This window comes from Zea mays, chromosome 5 (genome assembly GCF_902167145.1).
Source record: "Zea mays cultivar B73 chromosome 5, Zm-B73-REFERENCE-NAM-5.0, whole genome shotgun sequence".
Taxonomy (NCBI): domain Eukaryota; kingdom Viridiplantae; phylum Streptophyta; class Magnoliopsida; order Poales; family Poaceae; genus Zea; species Zea mays.
The window spans coordinates 162,941,751-162,963,616 of NC_050100.1; positions in this window are offsets into that span (position 1 = coordinate 162,941,751).

Sequence of the window (21,866 nt, forward strand, 5' to 3'; positions counted from 1 at the left end):
AAGAGAGCTAAATACTCTAATATCACAACACAATTCACCAATCAATCTAGGAAACCTTGCCTCATAACCAACCAAGTGCTTCATTTATGCCTTAAGCAAGGATCCAAACTGCATGTACTACAAGTTAAGGTGTCCAAAATTCAGCCACCTTCCACTAAACTTGTTTTCAGTTTTCTGAAACAGACATCTCACACAGACTGACAGAAGAAACTTAGGCGCATTTGATTCTAAATTTTATACAGCTCCAAACTTATTTCTCTGTAAGAAACTTGTTCACCCAACACAGCTACAAATCTCTTCTGTAAGGTCTTTAGCTTATAACCATACATACCAAGCGTTAGGGTGCATTAAAGTTGAGCAAACACACGGAAAATCCATTTTCCCAATCTGAAACAGCACATTACTAGGTCTGACAGAGAGTTTTGTCACTCCTTTTTCTCCAAATTCTACAAAGTAGCAAGCCAACACTTTGCATGATACTTGCTCTCCTTTACATGGTCTTTGACTTTTCTATAGCATTCTTACCCCAATTCTTCTGGGATTAATTACCACAAGGACCCAAAACTGAATAAACACACAAATTCAGACTTAAATATTATTCGAAGTCTGAATCCTAACACCTGACAGTCCACCTTTTGGCCACTTTTATTTCCAAATTTATGTGGAACCAAGTCCACCTCACTTTACAAAACTTACTCTATTTACTATGGTCTCCAGCTTTGCTATGTAAACTTTAATCAGTCACAAATGAATTCCAAACTAGGCATACTGCTGCAATTCAGTTCACAGAACTGAATAAAAAATTCAGTTGTGTTCAGTCTGACAGTCCAACTTTAGCCAACCTTTTCTCCAATTTTTACACAGCAACAAACCAAGCTCACATTACCAAAGTTATTCCTTAGATATAGCTCTACTACTTTGGTATAGTACCCCTAGGTTGAAAACATTCAGAACAATTTTTATGAAGCACCAAAGTGGAGCTCAACACACTAGAATCTAGTTTCAGCTTTCTGCACTAAATCTGGGATCCAAAAATCCGATAGCCTATTTTTGAGCGAATTTTACACCTGGTTCCCAGCAACACAATGGTAGAGTTCAAGCAGTAAATGGTGTGAGCTTCACTGACCTGAGATGATTATAGAACAAGCTTCATACGGGCCAGCAACTCCTTAGGGCATCCGAGCCATGGCGAGGTGGGCGAACTGTAGGCGTGGTCACCACCGGCACTTGATGCTCTGGACAGAGCAGACTTGGTGGCTATGGGAGAGGGTCATCGCTAGCAGAAATACAAGAACCCCAACACCCATGTAGTGGTCTGTGAGTAGAGCTCGAGGTAGAGAGGAGATTTCCTCTACTCCCTGCCCTTTAAATACCTGAACATAGGGCAATTGTTAACATGCAGTGGAGGTGGGTTTCCAAAAGTGCCAGCAACATATCAGTTAGCCTACGTGGCTCACATGCCTTCATACAACACCAGCACCCAGTCCCAATTTAAACACTGAACCTGGGCCAATCCAACAACCAAATATCTGATTTATCTATTTCTGCAGCTAGTAAACACAACCGATATGTCCTCTACTTGTGGATAGGTTCAATGGTTCAGAGTTGACATTTTCAATAGGGGCTAGGGTCCCTAGAACCTTAGTTATATGTTCCAACTTTACTTCAGTCTTCGCAACACAATAGGCCACTGAACTGGGTCACCTTCAGCAGCCAAGATATTACTTGACATACACAAATATCATCCCTATCCATATCTACAGACAGCAAACAAAACTCATTAATGCCCCACTTCTCACTGCTCCCATATCACTCAGGTTCATAGGATCAGCCGATACACTGCACCTGGTTGATATATATTTTTTTACAGCCCAAATATCCCTGCCGTCCAACCTGCAGGCAGTGAATAAAACAATTCATAATCCAGCTGCCCACAGCTCATAACGCAGTCCAATTTGGATATTTTAGCGTGGAGCAGTCTCTAGATCTTTGGTGATGTATCTCATCCTTATCTCCATTCTATACATACAATGAAACACTGCAGGACATTGAACTTGGTCCAAACTGATAAAAAGCTTCACCACAATCAGCTTTGAATCCCCTTCCCACTTGGATATTTTCACTAGGTTCCTCTCTGCTAAACAACCCCAAGCTCTTCCCTAATATATTCCTACTAACACTTACCAACGTATCAATTTAACCACACCAGTGGAGTTTAGCAGGAGAGGGAGATTCTTCTTCAGTTTGCTACTTTCAGCAGTAGTGCTCCTTTTAATCTCTTCTCTGTTCAGACCCCTCTATCTCACAATTATTCATAACAACAGACCACTCTCCCTTAACCAAAATTAGTCTCTACTTGTAGCTCTACCTATTTTGTATAGTAACTCATGATTGAAATCATATAGAACAAAAGTTATGGTACCCCAATTTACAGCCAAGGTCACTGAAAATTCAGTTTTAGAAATCTGAAACAGCATACACTAATTCTGACAGGGCAAGTTTGGGAGCAATTTTACTCACAACCTTGTACAGTACCAGGCCCACTCGCTTCAAGAGACATGTTCCCCTTCATATGGACTTTGACTTTACTACAGAACTCTTAACCAAAATCTCCATAGATTAATTATCATAGAGCTCCAAACTGGGCAACTTGCTGCCATTCAGGGTTCAGAACTGAATTAAAATTCAGTTATTAACCAACCTGACAATCCAATCTTTGAGCAACTATTTCTGCACTTTTTGTATAGGATCAGGTCCACCACCCTATAAAAAAGTTGTTCCACATTATATGGTCTTCACTTATTCTATAAACACCATAGCACAAAACCTTATAGAATAGCCACAAATAGGCTTCAAAACTGCTATCAAAACACTAAAATTCAGTTTCAGTTACTGTTTCCAATCTGAAAATTCAGAAACACAGCAGCACCACTTGAAACCACTCTTTTTCCTGGGTTCCAAATGTTTTTAGGGGAAAGTTGCTTAATAAAGTTTATACTTCTATAGTTCCTCTACAAGTTTGATACAATGACCATTAACCAAAACCTCTTGGATTCCAAACTACAATAGCCCAAAGTTTGCACAAAATACTGAAATTCAGACTCTGAATTTTATTAAGTCTGAACTCCACACTTTCCAGCAGCTCTACTTTAGACCAGTTCTTCTCCAAATTCCATATAGATTTAAGGCTAGGTTACTTAATCAAAGTCACACTCCTCACATAGCTTTATAACTTTGTTACAATGAACACCTTCAAAATGTTTATAGATCAGAAGTTAAAAAGGACCAAAATTGCCTAGTTGCTACTATTTTCAGCAATTCCAATTTGAGCTCAAAACTGAACTTTTGTGATTTACTCCAATTTTCTTCACACAACATGGGAATCTCCAAATAAGAAAGTTATTCACTTTTCCAAGCTCTACACCTTTGGTACTTTGATTTTTGCCCAATTCTCTCTAGATTTTGAATTCCTCGTTTGGGGCAAATTTAGGGTTTCAATTGTGGTTCCTTCTCATCTAGTGATTTACCAACTCAATCCATCCTCCTAAAAGCCAAGTGACTCCTTAGTCTCAAATCCAACTTTAGTACATGAAACTCATGTCCAAAGTGTCCTTGGTTTAGGAGTTGCTTTGTTTATCCACAAATCATAAGGAAGGTTTTCAAATCTCACTTAAGGTTTTTAAGGTTAATTCAGTTCATCAATTAATTCTTCCACTTAACTTACCTCCGGAAGCAAAGTTTCTCTAGGTTCTAAGTCTTGCCTTCAGCACTCTAAGACTTCAAACCAACTTGTCACTTGCTGGAGAGATGATATACTCCTGTTTAACTTGAGCCAAGTCCTTAAACTAAACTCTAAACCCAACACACAACATCACACTTTTGAAAAATTTTAACCTAGTGAATGCATTCTAGGTATATCAAACAAGATAATGCAAGTGCTTATGATGACATGCCAGCGTTTTAGTTATCGTAACACCAGGGGTGTTACAACGTAGGCCTCGACCGTCCGGCCAATGTGTTCGCCGAACACATGGTTCATGCACCGCTGGTACGTCGCGCCCTCATTCCTCAAGCCGAACGGCATGGTGACATAGCAGTACATGCCGAAGGGTGTGATGAAAGAAGTCGCGAGCTGGCCGGACTCCTTTATCTTGATTTGGTGATACCCTGAGTAGGCATCGAGGAAAGACAGAGTTTCGCACCCAGCAGTGGAATCCACGATTTGATCGATGCGAGGCAGAGGGTAGGGAACCTTCGGACATGCTTTGTTTAGACCAGTGTAGTCTACACACATCCGCCATTTCCCTCCTTTCTTTCTCACAAGCACAGGGTTGGCTAGCCATTCGGGATGGAATACCTCTTTGATGAACTCTGCCGCCATTAGCTTGTGGATTTCCTCGCCTATGGCTCTACGCTTTTCTTCGTCGAATCGGCGCAGAGGCTGCTTCACGGGTCGGGCTCCAGCTCGAATATCCAGCGAGTGCTCGGCGACATCCCTCGGTATGCCGGGCATGTCCGAGGGACTCCACGCGAAAACGTCGGCGTTTGCGCGGAGAAAGTCGACGAGCACTGCTTCCTATTTGGGATCGAGCTCGGAGCCGATCCGGATCTGCTTGGAGGCGTCGCTGCTGGGGTCGAGGGGGACGGACTTAACCGTCTCCGCTGGCTCGAAGTTGCCGGCGTGGCGCTTCACGTCTGGCACCTCCTTAGAGAGGCTCTCCAGGTCGGCGATGAGGGCCTCGGATTCGGCGAGGGCCTCGGCGTACTCCACGCACTCCACGTCGCATTTGAACGCGTGTTTGTACGTGGGGCCGACGGTGATGACCCCATTGGGGCCCGACATCTTGAGCTTGAGGTAGGTGTAGTTGGGGACGGCCATGAACTTCACGTAGCATGGCCTCCCCAGTACTGCGTGGTAGGTTCCTCGGAACCCGACCACCTCGAACGTGAGGGTCTCCCTTCGGAAGTTGGAGGGTGTTCCGAAGCAGACATGAAGGTCGAGTTGTCCGAGGGGCTGGACGCGCTTCTCGGGGATGATCCCGTGGAAAGGCGCAGCGCCTGCCCGGACCGAGGATAGATCAACACGCAGGAGCCCGAGGGTCTCGGCGTAGATGATGTTGAGGCTGCTGCCTCCGTCCATGAGGACCATGGTGAGCCTGACGTCACCAATGACGGGGTCGACAACGAGCGGGTATTTCCCCGGGCTCGGCACGTGGTCGGGGTGGTCGGCTTGGTCGAAGATGATGGGCTTGTCGGACCAGTCTAGGTAGACTGGCGCCGCCACCTTCACCGAGCAGACCTCCCGACGCTCTTGCTTGCGGTGCCGAGCCGAGGCGTTTGCCGCTTGCCCACCGTAGATCATGAAGCAGTCGCGGACCTCGGGGAACTCTCCTGCCTGGTGATCCTCCTTCTTGTCGTCGTCGCGAGCCTTGCCACCCTCCGCGGGTGGCCCGACCCTGTGGAAGTGGCGCCGTAGCATGGCGCACTCCTCAAGGGTGTGCTTGACGGGCCCCTGATGATAGGGGCACGACTCCTTGAGCATCTTGTCGAAGAGGTTGGCACCTCCGGGGGGTTTCCGAGGGTTCTTGTACTCGGCGGCGGCGACAAGGTCCGCGTCAGCGGCGTCGCGTTTCGCTTGCGACTTCTTCTTGCCTTTCTTCTTGGCGCCGCGCTGAGTTGACGCCTCGGGGGCGTCTTCCGGTGGGCAGCCCTCGGGCTGCTTGTCCTTCCGGAAGATAGCCTCAACCGCCTCCTGGCCGGAGGCGAACTTGGTGGCGATGTCCATCAGCTCGCTCGCCCTGGTGGGGGTTTTGCGACCCAGCTTGCTGACCAGGTCGCGGCAAGTGGTGCCGGCGAGGAACGCGCTGATGACATCTAAATCGGTGATGTTGGGTAGCTCGGTGCGCTGCTTCGAGAATCGCCGGATGTAGTCCCGGAGAGACTCTCCCGGCTGCTGTCGGCAGCTTCGGAGGTCCCAGGAGTTTCCAGGGCGCACGTACGTGCCCTAGAAATTGCCGGCGAAGGCTTGGACCAGGTCGTCCCAGTTGGAGATCTGCCCCGGAGGTAGGTGCTCTAACCAGGCGCGAGCGGTGTCGGAGAGGAACAGGGGGAGGTTGCGGATTATGAGGTTGTCATCGTCCGTTCCACCCAGTTGGCAGGCTAGCCGGTAGTCCGCGAGCCACAGTTCCGGTCTCGTCTCCCCCGAGTACTTTGTGATAGTAGTCGGGGTTCGGAACCGGGTCGGGAACGGCGCCCGTCGTATGGCGCGGCTGAAAGCCTGCGGACCGGGTGGTTCGGGCGAGGGACTCTGATCCTCCCCGCTGTCATAGCGTCCCCCACGCCTGGGGTGGTAGCCTCGGCTCACCCTCTCGTCGAGGTGGGCCCGACGGTCGCGGTGATGGTGCTCGTTGCCGAGGCGACCCGGGGCCGCAGGCGCTGTGTTGCGCGTGCGCCCGGTCTGGACCGAGGCTTCCCGCATGAACCGGGAAGTCGCGGCGCGATGTTCCGAGGGGTACCCCTGCCTTCGGGAGGCGGAGCTTTCGGCCCGTCGGACCGCGGCGCCCTCCAGGAGATTCTTGAGCTCTCCCTGGATTCGCCGCCCCTCGGTGGTTGATGGCTCCGGCATCGCGCGGAGAAGCATTGCTGCTGCAGCCAGGTTCTGGCCGACCCCACTGGAAGCGGGTGGCGGCCTTACCCTGACATCGTCGGCGATGCGGTGTTGGATACCCTGGGGTAGATGATGCATTTCTCCGGCCGGAGATTGGCCCGCCCGTTTCTGCCCGACGTCCCGGCGGATCGGCTCAAGTGCTCCTGCTCCCTCGTCGAGCCTGGCCTGCACCCCGCGGATTTGCTCGAGCTGTGGGTCATGACCCCCCGCCTGAACGGGGACCACAGCTAGCTCCCGTAGGATGTCAACGCGAGGCACAAGCCTAGGGAGATCATCGTTCTCCGGCACACCAAGATGGTTGCCTTCGGAGGGACCCCCTAGATCGACGTGGAAACATTCACGACTTGGGCCGCAGTCCTCGTCGCCGAGGCTGCGGCTACCGTCGGAACAGTCGGAAAGGCAGTAGTCGCATGCGATCATGAAGTCCCACATGGCACTGGGGTTACCAAGTCCGGAGAAGTCCCAACAGAAGTCGGGCTCGTCATCTTCCTCGGACCCCAAGGGCCCGTAGGTCGAGACGTCCGTCAGTCGGTCCCAGGGTGACCGCATACGATACCCTAGAGGGTTCGGACTCGCCTCTACGAGAGCGTCCGCCAAAGCGAAGCCGCTTGGCGGGTCGAGGCTGAATCCAAGAGGCATGAGATGGGAATCGGTCGGTACCTCTTGGTCGACGGGCGGTGATGAAGTCACGTCAGGGACTGACTGTACCGTCGTCTCAGGTACGAGGGTGACGCCCAGCAAGCCTTTCGCGAGCGCGCTGGCGTCGTCCGTTTGCTTGGGATTAGCGTGTTGCGGGGAGACGGCGCTCGTCTTCGTCTCAAACGTGAGGTCGATGCCCGACGCGCCCCCCATTGGGGCGCCGGTGCCGTCGACTCGCTCGACAGCCGACGAGGTGCCGCCTCCTGCTTGGCCTTGGTTGCCCCGCCTCCTCCTCCGTCGGCGAGGGAGAGGGCGGGGCGAGCTCAAATGTTGTTCTTCCACCACACGGGGAAGACGTCGTCGATTCCGCCGCCGGTGGGCGGGATGTCGGCCGCCATTGTCGCTGTCGTACGGCGGGGGAAGGAGTATCATGTCGTAGCTGCCGTCGAGGGACATGAACTCAAGACTCCCGAAACGGAGCACCGTCCCGGGCTGGAAAGGTTGCTGGAGACTGCCCATCTGGAGCTTGACGGGAAGCTGTTCGTCAACACGCAGCAGGCCCCTACCTGGCGCGCCAACTGTCGGCGTTTCGAGACTGGGGGGGTCCCTGTGCCGACGAGTGAAATGTCGCCGCGTGCTCCAGCCCAGATGGGTCGGCGCGAGACGGAGCGCGAAGGGGGGAAGAAGGCGGCCGGAGCGAGAGAGAGAGAGAGAGAGGTGGAAATCCCGTGGCCTTCGTGTTTGTCCCGCGCCCGGGTCGGGTGCGCTTGCAGTAGGGGGTTACAAGCGTCCACGCGGGAGAGGGAGCGAGCGGCCTCACACGAGCGCCTGTCCCGTCCTCTTCCCCGCGCGGCCAACCCTTGGTAAGAGGGCCCTGGTCCTTCCTTTTATAGGCGTAAGGAGAGGATCCAGGTGTACAATGGGGGGTGTAGCAGAGTGCTAATGTGTCTAGCGGAGGGGAGCTAGCGCCCTAAGTACATGCCATCGTGGCAGCCGGGGAGGTTTTGGCACCCGGTTCGTGTGGTGTCGTGGCCGTCGGAGGAGCGCTGGAGCCTGGCGGAAGGACAGCTGTCGGGGCTGTCGAGTCCTAGCTGACGTCCTCTTGCTTCCGTAAGGGGGCTGGGAGCCGCCGTCGTCATAGAGCGTGCGGGGCGCCATCATTACTTGTCTAGCGGAGCGAGCCAGATGGGACGCCGGTCTTGTTTCTCGTAGCCTGAGTCAGCTTGGGGTAGGGTAATGATGGCGCCTCCTGTTGACGTGGTCGGTCCGTGCCCTAGGTTGAGCGATGTGGAGGCTCCTCCGAGGTCGAGGTCGAGTCTGTCTTCCGAGGCCGAGGTCGAGTCCGAGCCCCTGGGTCGGGCGAGGCGGAGACCGCCGGCGGAGGCCAGGGCTGAGTCCGAGCCCTGGGGTCGGGCGAAGCGGAGTTCGTCGTCTTCCGGGGTTGAGCCCGAGTCCGAGCCCTGGGTCGGGCGAGGCGGAGTTTGCCGTCTTCCGGGGCTGAGCCCGAGTCCGAGCCCTGGGTCGGGCGGAGCGGAGTTCGCCGTCTTCCGGGGCTGAGCCCGAGTCCGAGCCCTGGGTCGGGTGGAGCGGAGTTCGCCGTCTTCCGGGGCTGAGCCCGAGTCCGAGCCCTGGGTCGGGCAGAGCGGAGTTCGCTGTCTTTCGGGGCTGAGCCCGAGTCCGAGCCCTGGGTCGGGCGGAGCGGAGTTCACCGTCTTCCGGGGCTGAGCCTGAGTCCGAGCTCTGGGTCGGGCGGAGCGGAGTTCGCCGTCTTCCGGGGCTGAGCCCGAGTCCGAGCCCTGGGTCGGGCGGAGCGGAGTTCGCCGTCTTCCGGGGCTGAGCCCGAGTCCGAGCCCTGGGTCGGGCGAAGCGGAGTTTCCTATGGTGCCTGAGGCCGGGCCTGACTGCCTGTCAGCCTCACTCTGTCGAGTGGCACAGCATTCGGAGCGGCGCAGGCGACGCTGTCCTTCTGTCAGGCCGGTTAGTGGAGTGGCGAAGTGACTGCGGTCACTTCGGCTCTGTCGACTGGAGGGCATGCGTCAGGATAAAGGTGTTAGGCCACCTTTGCATTAAATGCCCCTGCGATTTGGTCGGTTAGCGTGGCGATTTGGCCAGGGTTGCTTCTTGGCGAAGACTGGGCCTCGGGCGAGCCGGAAGTATGTTCGTCGCTGGAGGGGGGCCTCGGGCAAGACGGAGATCCTCCAGGGTCGGCTGCCCTTGCCCGAGGCTAGGCTCGGGCGAGGCGTGATCGAGTCCCTCAAATGGACCGATCCCTGACTTAGTCGCACCCATCAGGCCTTTGCAGCTTTGTGCTGATGGGGGTTACCAGCTGAGAATTAGGAGTCTTGAGGGTACCCCTAATTATGGTCCCCGACAGTCGGATATTATGCTCAGCGTATGCATGTGTGCTAGATTTCAATCTGATCCTAAGGAGTGTCACTTAGTGGTGGTGAAGCGAATCTTTAGATATTTAGTCGCTACGCCTTGCTTCGGGATCTGGTATCCAAAGGGGTCTACTTTTGACTTGATTGGATATTTAGATTCTGACTATGCCGGATGTAAGGTCGACAGGAAGAGTACATCGGGGACGTGCCAATTCTTAGGAAGGTCCCTGGTGTCATGGAATTCTAAGAAACAAACTTCTGTTGCCCTATCCACCGCTGAGGCCGAGTACGTTGCCGCAGGACAGTGTTGCGCGCAACTACTTTGGATGAGGCAAACCCTCCGGGACTTTGGCTACAATCTGAGCAAAGTCTCACTCCTATGTGATAATGAGAGTGCTATCCGCATGGCAGAAAATCCTGTTGAACACAGCCGCACAAAGCACATAGACATCCGGCATCACTTTTTGATAGACCACCAGCAAAAGGGAGATATCGAAGTGTTTCATGTTAGCACCGAGAACCAGCTAGCCGATATCTTTACCAAGCCTCTAGATGAGAAGACCTTTTGCAGGCTGCGTAGTGAGCTCAATGTCTTAGATTCGCGGAACCTAGATTGAATTATAGCATACTTGTGTTTATGCCTTTGATCATGTTCCTTCTACATTTTGTTGCTTAGTTATGGTGCTCAAGTTGTACAAGCACTCCCCGGACCTCACAAGTCCTTGTGCAAGTGACGCACGCATTTAGGGGGAGATGTGTTACAACTTGACCCTTTGAGACTAACCATGTGCTTGAGTTTGCTTAATTTAGTCTTGAAGGAGGATTGAAAGGGAAAAGGTGGACTTGGACCATGCAAGACTTCCACTGCACTCTGATGAGAGGGTAACTTATTCCAAGTTCATCTCTTATACTCTTATTGCCTTCTTACTCTTAGTTGAAGATTTTGGTGAGGCAATGGGGTTAAAGGGCCAAAATTGATCCCGTTTTGGTGCTTGATGCCAAAGGGGGAGAAAATAAGGCCAAAGCAATAAATGGATCAACTACCACTTGAGAAATTTTGAAAATAGTAGAATAGAGCTTTTTGATTTGTCAAAACTCTCTTGTTGTCTCTTTTGTCAAAAGTTGGTCTCTTGTGGGGAGAAGGCTTAATCATGGGAAAAAGGGGGAGTTTTTGAATCCTTGATCAATTTCTCGTGAAACAGCTCTCATTATGGTTCAACATGTGTGTTTGACTTAGAGATAGGAAATTGAGTTTGATTTGAAAAAACAAACCAAGTGGTGGCAAAGAGTGATCCATATATGTCAAATTTGAATCAAAACAATATTGAGTTCTTATTTGAATTGATTTTGCACTTGTTCTACTTGCTTTATGTTGTGTTGGCATAAATCACCAAAAAGGGGGAGATTGAAAGGGAAATGTGCCTTTGGGCCATTTCTAAGTATTTTGGTGATTTAGTGTCCAACACAAGTGCCTAAGTGTTGATCTATGCAAAGTGGTGGACAAAGTGCAAATCAAGTCAAAAGGTATGTTTCTAGACTTAGTACATTGTTTTATGGACTGATGTATTGTGTCTAAGTGCTGGAAACAGGAGAAATCAAATTGGAAAAGAGATGGCTTTGTTCAGCCAAAGTCTGCTCAGTCTGGGTGCACCGGACTGTCCGGTGGTGCACCGGACAGTGTCCGGTTCGCCAGGCAGACTCAGGCGAACTTGCTGCTCTCGGGAAGTAATTAACGACGTACGACTAAAATTCACCGGACTGTCCGGTGAGCCAACGGTCGGCCGGGCCAACGGTCGGCCGCGTGATCCACGCGGGACACGTGGCCGAGCCAACGGCTAGTAGGGGGCACCGTACTGTCCGGTGTGCACCGGACAGTGTCCGGTGCGCCAACGGCTCCAAGGCTGCCAAAGGTCGGCTTCGCCAAATAAGGAAGGAAATCCGCATCGGACAGTGTCCGGTGATGCACCGGACTGTCCGGTGCGCCAGGCGACAGAAGGCAAGAATTGCCTTCCCAGATTGCTCTCAACGGCTCCTAGCTGCCTTGGGGCTATAAAAGGGACCTCTAGGCGCATGGAGGAGTACACCAAGCATCCTTTGAGCATTGTTGATCACTCACACTCCATTCTTGCGCACTTGTTCGACATTCTTAGTGATTTGAGCTCCGTTCTAGTGTGAAACTTGTGATAGTCTCTTGAGCTCAAGTCTGGGTCTTGTGTGTGCGTATTTGCTGTGATCTTTGTGTCTTGTGTGAGTTGCTTATCCCTCCCTTACTCCGTGCTTCTTTGTGAACATCAAAGTGGAAGGGCGAGAGGCTCTAAGTTGTGGAGATTCCTCGCGAACGGGATATAGAAAAGAAAAGAAAAACACCGTGGTATTCAAGTGGGTCTTTGGACCGCTTGAGAGGGGTTGATTGCAACCCTCGTCCGTTGGGACGCCACAACGTGGAAGTAGGCAAGTGTTGTACTTGGCCGAACCACGAGATAAACCACTGTGTCTATCTGTGTTGATTCTCTTGTGGTTATTGTGTTTCGCTAAGACTCTTCTCTAGCCACTTGGCATTACTGTGCTAACGCTTAACCAAGTTTTTGTGGCATTAAGTTCAAGTTTCCCAGGATCACCTATTCACCCCCCTCTAGGTGCTCTCATGGGTGCGAAACCCTGTCGTTCCTCGATGCCTACTCAGGGTATCACCAAATCAGGATGAAAGAGTCCGACCAGCTCGCGACTTCTTTCATCACACCCTTTGGCATATACTGCTACGTTACTATTCCATTCGGTTTGAGGAATGCGGGTGCGACATACCAAAGGTGCATGAACCACGTGTTCGGGGAGCACATTGGTCGATCGGTCGAGGCTTACGTCGATGACATCGTAGTCAAGACAAGAAAGGCCTCCGACCTCCTCTTCGACCTTGAAACGACATTCAAGTGTCTCAAGGCGAAAGGCGTAAAACTCAATCCCGAGAAGTGTGTCTTCGGAGTCCCCCGAGGCATGCTCCTGGGGTTCATCGTCTCCGAGCAGGGCATCGAGGCCAACCCGGAGAAAATCGCGGCCATCACCAACATGGGGCCCATCAAGGACTTGAAAGGAGTGTAGAGGGTTATGGGATGCCTTGCGGCTCTGAGCCGTTTCATCTCGCGCCTCGGCGAAAGAGGCCTACCTCTGTACTGCCTCTTAAGGAAGACCGAGCGCTTCACTTGGACCCCCGAGGCCGAGGAAGCCCTCGGGAACCTAAAGGCGCTCCTTACAAGCGCGCCCATCTTGGTGCCCACCTGCTGCCAGAGAAGCCCTCTTGATCTACGTCGCCGCTACCACTCAGGTGGTCACCGCCGCGATCGTGGTCGAGAGACGAGAAGAGGGGCACGCATTGCCCGTCCAGAGGCCGGTCTACTTCATCAGTGAGGTACTGTCCGAGACCAAAATCCGCTACCCGCAAATTCAGAAGCTACTGTACGCGGTAATTCTGACTCGGCGAAAGTTGCGACGCTACTTCGAGTCTCATCCGGTGACTGTGGTGTCATCCTTCCCCCTGGGAGAGATCATCCAGTGCTGAGAGGCCTCGGGTAGGATTGCAAAGTGGGCGGTGGAGATCATGGGCGAGACAATCTCGTTCGCCCCTCGGAAGGCCATCAAGTCCCAAGTCTTGGCGGACTTTGTGGCTGAATGGGTCGAGACCCAGCTTCCAGCAGCTCCGATCCAACCGGAACTCTGGACCATGTTTTTCGACGGGTCGTTGATGAAAATAGGAGCGGGTGAGGGCCTGCTCTTCATCTCACCCCTCGGGAAGCACCTTCGCTACGTGCTGCGCCTCCATTTCCCGGCGTCCAACAACGTAGCCAAGTACGAGACTCTGGTTAACGGGTTGCACATCGCCATCGAGCTAGGGGTCCGATGCCTCGACGCTCGTGGCGACTCGCAGCTTGTCATCGACCAAGCCATGAAGAACTCCCACTGCCGCGACCCGAAGATGGAAGCCTACTGCGATGAGGTTCGGCGCCTAGAGGACAAGTTCTACGGGCTCGAGCTCAACCACATCGCCCGACGATACAACGAGACTGCGGACGAGCTGGCTAAGATAGCCTCGGGGCGGGCAACGATCCCTCCGGACGTCTTCTCCCGAGATCTACATCAACCCTCAGTCAAGACCAACAACACGCCCGAGCCCGATAAGGTCTCGGCACTGCCCGAGGCGCCCTCGGCTCAGCCCGAGGCGCCCTCGGCTCAGCCCGAGGCATCCTCGGCCCCCGAGGGTGAGGCACTGCGCGTCGAGGAAGAGCGGAATGGGGTCATGCCCAATCGAAACTGGCAGACCCCGTACCTGCAATATCTCCACCAAGGAGAGCTACCCCTCAACAGAGCCGAAGCTCGGTGACTGGCGCGGCCCGCCAAGTCATTCGTCTTGCTGGGTGACGGAAAGTAGCTCTACCACCGCAGCCCCTCAGGCATCCTCCAGCGATGCATATCCATCGCCGAAGGTCAGGAGTTATTACAAGAAATACACTCAGGGGCTTGCGGTCATCACGCAGCGCCTCGAGCCCTTGTTGGAAACGCCTTCCGACAGGGTTTCTACTGGCCAACCGCGGTGGCCGACGCCACTAGGATTGTACGCACCTGCCAAGGGTGTCAATTCTACGCAAAGCAGACCCACCTGCCCGCTCAGGCCCTGCAAACAATACCCATCACCTGGTCGTTTGCTGTGTGGGGTCTGGACCTCGTTGGTCCCTTGCAGAAGGCACCCGGGGGCTACACGCACCTGCTGGTCGCCGTCGACAAATTCTCCAAGTGGATCGAGGTCCGACCCCTAAACAGCATCAGGTCCGAACAGGCGGTGGCGTTCTTCACCAACATCATCCATCGCTTCGGGGTCCCGAACTCCATCATCACCGACAATGGCACCCAGTTCACCGGCAGAAAGTTCCTGGACTTCTGCGAGGATCACCACATCCGGGTGGACTGGGCCGCCGTAGCTCACCCCATGACGAATGGGCAGGTAGAGCGTGCCAACGGCATGATTCTGCAAGGACTCGAGCCACGGATCTACAACGACCTCAACAAGTTCGGCAGACGATGGATGAAGGAACTCCCCTCAGTGGTCTAGAGCCTGAGGACGACGCCAAGCCGAGCCACGGGCTTCACGCCGTTCTTTCTAGTCTATGGGGTTGAGACTATCTTGCCCACAGACTTAGAATACGGATCCCCGAGGACAAAGGCGTACGACGACCGAAGCAATCGGACCAACCGAGAAGACTCACTGGACCAGCTGGAAGAGGCTCGGGACATGGCCTTACTACACTCGGCGCGGTATCAGCAGTCCCTGCGACGCTACCACGCCCGAGGGGTTCGGTCCCGAGACCTCCAGGTGGGCGACTTGGTGCTTTGGCTACGACAAGACGCCCGAGGGCGCCACAAGCTCACGTCTCCCTGGGAAGGGTCGTTCATCATCGCCAAGATTTTGAAGCCCAGAACATACAAGCTGGCCAACAGTCAAGGCGAGGTCAACAACAACGCTTGGAACATCCGACAGCTACGTCGCTTCTACCCTTAAGATGTTTTCAAGTTGTTCATATACCTCGCTTACATATGAAGTCTAACCATCAAGGAAGGGTCAGCCTTGCCTCGGCAAAGCCCGACCCTCCCTCGGGGGCTAGAAGGGGGGCACCCCCTCTGCGTCAAAATTTTCCTCGAAAGAAGTCTTCCACCAAAACAACTTTCGCGTCTCCCGGCTATATCAGTAACAAGACCCCGAGAAACGAATAAGAGTGCATGTAAGTGGCAAGGCCGACCGAGCCGAGGGACTCCTACGCCTCCGGGATACGGATACCTCACTCGTCACCTACCGCGAAAAATAACTCTTACTTGGGTAAGCAATCCTGCTACTGACGAACGAGTCCAGATATGCGAAACAGGAGGAAAAGAGACACAGCTCTATATCACAACGACAAAGTGTTCAGGCCTCGGCGGCCACAAAAGACACATACGTATTCAAAATAAACTGCTCCAGCAGAATCAGGCATCGCCCGGAGGAGGAGCTGCACCCTCGGCTTCGTTTCCACCCTCGGCGAGATCCGCCGCGGCCTCGGACGACGGCGCAAGCGGAAGGATCTCTGCTTCGAAGGTGGTCGCCAGCACCGCGCTTGGGCCCGCGGCGGCCGTGTCAAGCCTCTGGACTTCGGCCAGGGCAGCTTCATCTTCGTCGGGAAGGCAATACCCCTCGCTGACTCGCTCCAGATCCACATCATAGTGGGAAGCGAGTACGACGAAGGCCCGCCTAACGCCATGATGCAGCGCCTCGCGGAGTCTGCCGCGCGCGTGGTCACCCAAGGCCTGCAGGCGACTCTAGGGGGAGCTTCCTGAGGGGACGTCGTCAAGACCAAAGATTTGGCAGAAGGCCGAGATAGCCTCGGACATGGCCACGCGGTCGGCCTCCTTCTGCTTAGCCGCTTGGGCAAGTGCCTTGGCGGACTCGTCGAGGGCAGACTCGAGCTCTACAAACAGCCAAAGCAGAAGTCTTCAAACACGAGTTGAAGAATGACGCTGAATCAAAATCTTAAAACAGCCAAGACATACCTTTGGCTCGGGCACGCTGCTCCGAGGCTACGGCTTGGGCGGACTGAGCAGACCCGACGACCACGGCTAGGTCCGCCGCAAGGGCTCCGGCCCGAGCAGACGCCTCGGCTAGCTGGTCTTCAAGGGCCTCAGCCCGAGTTTCAGCCTCGGCGGCCCGACCCCGAGATTGGTCCCGCTCGCCGATGACCCGGCCAAGCTCCAACTGCCGCCGCTGCGCCTCTTCGCGTGCCGCCGCTTCCTCTGCCCCCAGATCAACACAGAGCAACCGAAGGTCCACCACCTCGGCGCTCCGTTGGGAGAGGCACTCGGCAGTCTCGGCAAGCGTGGTCCTCAGGAACCACAGCGAACCCCAGACATCGGCCTCGCGGCGGATGAACGACGACTTGGCAGCGCTCAGATCCGTCAGATCCTGAGGAAAGGAAGCGGGGCGTCATAAAGAATGCCTTGATCACGTGAAAGGTATGGCTGAAATCCTTACCTAGAGGATCTTGGGAACGTCCCTGCAAAGGACCTCCAAGGTCGACCGAAGCGACTCCACCGTTGCCTCAGCACACTCACGAAGCCCGTCCCAAGACTGCTCCTCTCGCTCATCAAGAACTAAGAGGGGATCCGAAGCACCACGGGTCCAGAACCGGAGCGACTGACGCCGCCCGTCGGGACTGCGCCGCGCGAGGACGAGGTTGCCGCTCCCCAGGACGGGTCGCGGTTCTGCGCCCCCTCCTCCGAGGCATCGAGTAGCGGCGCCTCGGCCATCTCAGCGTCGGCGGCGACGGGTGGCTCCACGGCCAGAACGGCAACAGCCTCGGCAGAAGCCGGTGCCAGTGCCAGCAACACGTCTGGTGGGCTCGAGGCCGCAGCCGCGCCAGCAGTCTCCTTCGGCACGATGGCCGCCTCGACGGAGGGGTCAGCCTCGGGAACTCGCCCCACGGCAACCTGTGCCACCTGAGCCCCCTGCTTGAGGGCACCTTGTGTAGAGGCCAGCCGACCGGCGAGGCCCGGTGCAGCACCGGCCGCAGAAGCTGGCGCCGTCTTAAGGGCCTTCCGAGGAGCCAGACCGGTCGAACCGTGCCTTCGTTTGCTGGGAAGAAAGGAAAGAGCAGGATCAGGACACACGAAGAAGGAGCCGAGACAGAGGTATCCTCAGATACTTACCCACTCCGGGCCACGACCAATCGTGCCTGCGGGGAGGCCCCTCGAGCCTCGATCCCCGCGGGCACCGCCATGGTTTGCCTCGCTGCCGGCTTCGGCACCATCCCTGCCTCGGGCGCCTGGGGCGCCGAAGGGACGGTCCGCCCGGGCGTAGACACGGCGACCTGAGATGCCTCATGTGCTGCCGGCACGAGCAACGGCTCTTCAGGGGCAGGCGGGTCGGCCCGACTCCCCGGGGCCTCCTCAACCACCTCGGCCAAGGGGTCAAGTCCCCCCTCGGCCTGGCCCTGTTCTTCGGACCGGGACCCTGATGTCCCGGCCCTGGATACCGACGGCGCCAGCCCACGCGGGGGCTGGCTCGACGACCCCTGGCCCAGCCTCAGATCCGGGCTGAGGCCAAAGCGGGCAGCCATGTCGTCATCTTCATCATCATCGTCGTCGTCGTCATCGTTAGGCGTCTCCGGCGACGGCTCCCTCGGGAGCCCGTCCCTCTCCTGCCGCCGACGACGCCTCTCCAAGGCGTCCCGAGCCCACATCCGCTCGCGGGCCCGAGCCTTTTCCGTGTCCTTCTTCTCCTTCTTCTTCTCCGCAGCGACCCTCCGCGTGGCTCGGTCCACCGCGTCCTCCGGGACAGGTGGCAGGGAAGGCTTGTGAGACCCCACCTGCTGGAAACGGATGAAAATCTCGGCTGTGAGAACCAGAGGCAATCTGACACAAGAAGGAAGAAGGAGCGGACACTCACCAGGGACACACACCCGCGCTCGGGACGCATCGAGAGCTGGGTGAGGGCGCCGGTGTCTAACCTCCCTACCGTGCCGGCTACCCGCCTATGGAGGTCATCGGCGGGGAGGGGGACCGAGGACATCTGCAAACCCTCCAAGTCGACCCCCGGCGTAATCTCTGAAAGTAGCAGCCGCCGCTCCATCAAGGGGAGCACCCTCCGGTGATGGATGGCGGCAACCACCCCCGCGGCGGTGAGCCCTCCTTCTCGCAGCTCCTCCAAGGCCTTCAAAAGGGGCTGGAGATTCTTCTGTTTCTCGCGTGGGGCCCCATAGCGCCAGTTGCCGCCGGCGGTGGTCACCACTCGTTGAGAAAACGACGGGAGCCTCCCATCGTCATTTCGGAGGTAAAACCACCGGCGCTGCCACCCCTTGTTCGAAGACACAAGGATGGCAGGGATGTACTGCTGCGCCCGCGCCTGCCTCAACTGGAGGATGCAGCCACCGGCCCGCACCGCCATGCGAACTCTTCTTTCCCCCGTCATCGAGGCAAAAAGCTCCGCGGAGAAGAGATGGGTCCACAGATCCCAGTGGGGGGCAATCCCCAAAAACCCTTCGCAAACCGCCGCGAAGATGGTTGCTTGCGCGATGGAGTTGGGGCTGAGATTGTGCAGCTCCACCCTGTAGAAGTACAGAATCGCCCGCATGAAACGACTTGCCGGCACTCCGAACCCCCGCTCGTGAAAAGAGATGAAACTCAGCACATACCCCGGTGGCGGGGACGGGGCGGCTCTGCTCGGAGGGGCCATCCACTTCGGCTGCGGGTCACCGAAGAGAGGACGAAGCAAGTCGTCGGCAGCGAGGGCCTCCAGATCGTCCGCCGTGACGGTGGAGAAAGGCCACGGGTCGCGAGGCAGAATGACGGACACCCGATCGGCCATCGCCAAGCGAAGGAGGTGGCGGCAGAGCGGACAAGGTGCACGGTTTTCTTTCTCTGGCTATTCCCTCAGGTTGCAGAAACCTAAGCGGGAGGCAAGCGGCAGAGTAAAGAACTGCCACCAGTCGCTCTTCCAAATATATAAAGGCCCGGGCGAGACCCGTTCAACACTCCGCCTGAACCCGCAGCGAAATTCAAAAACTCGAAGGCGAAACGCCCGTTCCTCGAACGGCTCGCGCACGCACAACGGCTGCCCCGCGAACCACTCGTCCCATCGCATTAACTCTGCGGCAGGACAGGCAACACCTTTGGTAGGAGAAGCGGACGACGCTTCACCTCCGCCATGATGACCGCGTCAAAAAAGGTGTGCCACGTCGTTCAAATTCACATCCCTTTTTTCTCTTCCCCTTTCTCTCTCTTGCTACAGGGACCAGGAAAGGGGATACTCTAAAAGGGATCCTTCTCCACGAAGGAAGCGGGCCCCGAGCCCTCCTATTGATCAGAGGTTCGAAGGCTGGCCCCTCGGAAGGGTTCGACAGCCGCCTCAGAGCGTTCGGGCTCCGCGCCTACTACTGATCAGAGGTTCGAAGGCTGGCCCCTCGGAAGGGTTCGACAGCCGCCTCAGAGCACTCGGGCTCCGCACCCACTACTGGTCAGAGGTTCGAAGGCTGGCCCCTCGGAGGGGTTCGACAGCCGCCTCAGACCACTCGAGCTCCGCGCCCACTACTGATCAGGGGTTCGTAGGCTGGCCCCCGAAGGGTTCGACAGCCGCCTTAGAGCACACAGAGCGAGGGATGACTCTGGGTACGTCCGATACATGGCCGAGGCTCGGGCTACGCTCCCGAGGTACCCTAGGACATTTCCGAGACCAGCAGGAGCGATTTTGTAACGGAATCCCATCAGAGGGAGGCATCGAGCCCTCGGACCCTATCAAACAGGACCGGGTCCGGCAAATCACCTGCAGGTACTTTTGGAGCGCGCCTCTGGGCTACTAGTTGACCCTTATCAAATGGGGCACGGGCGTCCACTCGGATCACCCGTTAGCAACTCAGTGGAGACACCATGTTCGGCGCCCTCCGAGGGCAACATGGCGCTTTCCCCCCTCCTCCTTGCCGAAAGGCGACGCAGGGGCGTATGAAAAAAGCCGAGTCAGTCCTTGACCATCCTCTCGCTCTGTGCGGAGGCTCGGGGGCTGCTCTCGCAAAACCGGCTCCGGCCAAACCGTTGACAGCGTCAACATACCAGCCCGAGAACTCGGAACCTGACTATGCACCCGGGCTACGGCCAGTTCGCAAGAGGGAACAACCAAACCGGCCGAGGCGTCACGAAACATGCTAAGACCTCGGAGGAGTCAAACCACTCCTCCGAGGCCTCGGGGGCTACACCCGGCGGGTGCGCTCGCGCGCACCCACCGGAATGAAATGCAACCGAGAAAGGCCGGTCCCCTTGCAAAAAAGTGCGACAAAAGCCTCCAAGCGAGTACCAACACTCCCTTCGAGGCTCGGGGGCTACTGTCGAGGACCATAATTAGGGGTACCCCCAAGGCTCCTAATCTCAGCTGGTAACCCCCATCAGCACAAAGTTGCAAAGGCCTGGTGGGCGCGATTTGGGTCAGGGCTCAGTCCACTCAAGGGACACGATCTCGCCTCGCCCGAGCCCATCCTCGGGCAAAGGCAGCCGACCCAGAAGGATTCACGTCTCGCCCGAGGGTCCCCTCAAGCAACGGACGCACCTTCGACTCGCCCGAGGCCCAGCTCGGGCAGGCTTCGCGGAGAAGCAACCTTGGCCAGATCGCCACGCCAACCAACCGTATCGCAGGAGCATTTAATGCAAGGATCGACTGACACCTTATCCTGACGCGCGCTCCTCAGTCGATAGGGCCAAAGTGACCGCAGTCACTTTGCCGCTCCACTGACCGACCTGACAGGAAAACAGCGCCGCCTGACCTGCTCCGACTGCTGTGCCACTCGACAGATTGAGGCTGACAGCAGCTAAGTCCAGCCTCGGGCGCCATAGGAAGCTCCGCCTCGCCCGACCCCAGGGCTCGGACTCAACCTCTACGCCGGACGACGGACTCCGCCTCGCCTGACCCCCGGGCTCGGACTCAGCCTCGACCTCGGACGACGGTCTCCGCCTCGCCCGACCCTTGGGCTCGGACTCAGCCTCAACCTCGGACGACGGTCTCCGCCTCGCCCAACCCCCGGGCCCGGACTCAGCCCCGACCTCAAAGGAGTCACCGCCTCGCCCGACCCCGGGCTCGGACCGACCACATCACAGGGGGCCCATCATTACCCTACCCCTAGCTAGCTCAGGCTACGGGAAACAAGACCGGTGTCCCATCTGGCTCGCCCCGGTAAAACAAGTAATGATGGCACCCCGCGTGCTCCATGACGATGGCGGTTCTCAGCCCCTTACGGAAGCAAGGAGACGTCAACAAGGACCCGATAGCTCCGACAGCTGTGCTCCTACAGGGCTCAAGCGCTCCTCCGATGGCCACGACATCACATGAACAGGGCGCCAAAACCTCTCCGACAGCCACGACAGCATGTACTTAGGGCTCTGGCTCCTCTCTGCTAGACACGTTAGCACATTGCTACACCCCCCATTGTACACCTGGGCCCTCTCCTTACGTTTATAAAAGGAAGGTCCAGGGCTCTCGTACGAGAAGGTGGCCGCGCGGGAGAACGGGCTGGCGGATAGTCTCCCTCTCTCTCTCTCTCCCTCGTGAACGCTTGTAATCCCCTACTGCAAGCGCATCCGCCCTGGGCGCAGGACAACACGAAGGCTGTGGTTTCCCCTTTGCTGTT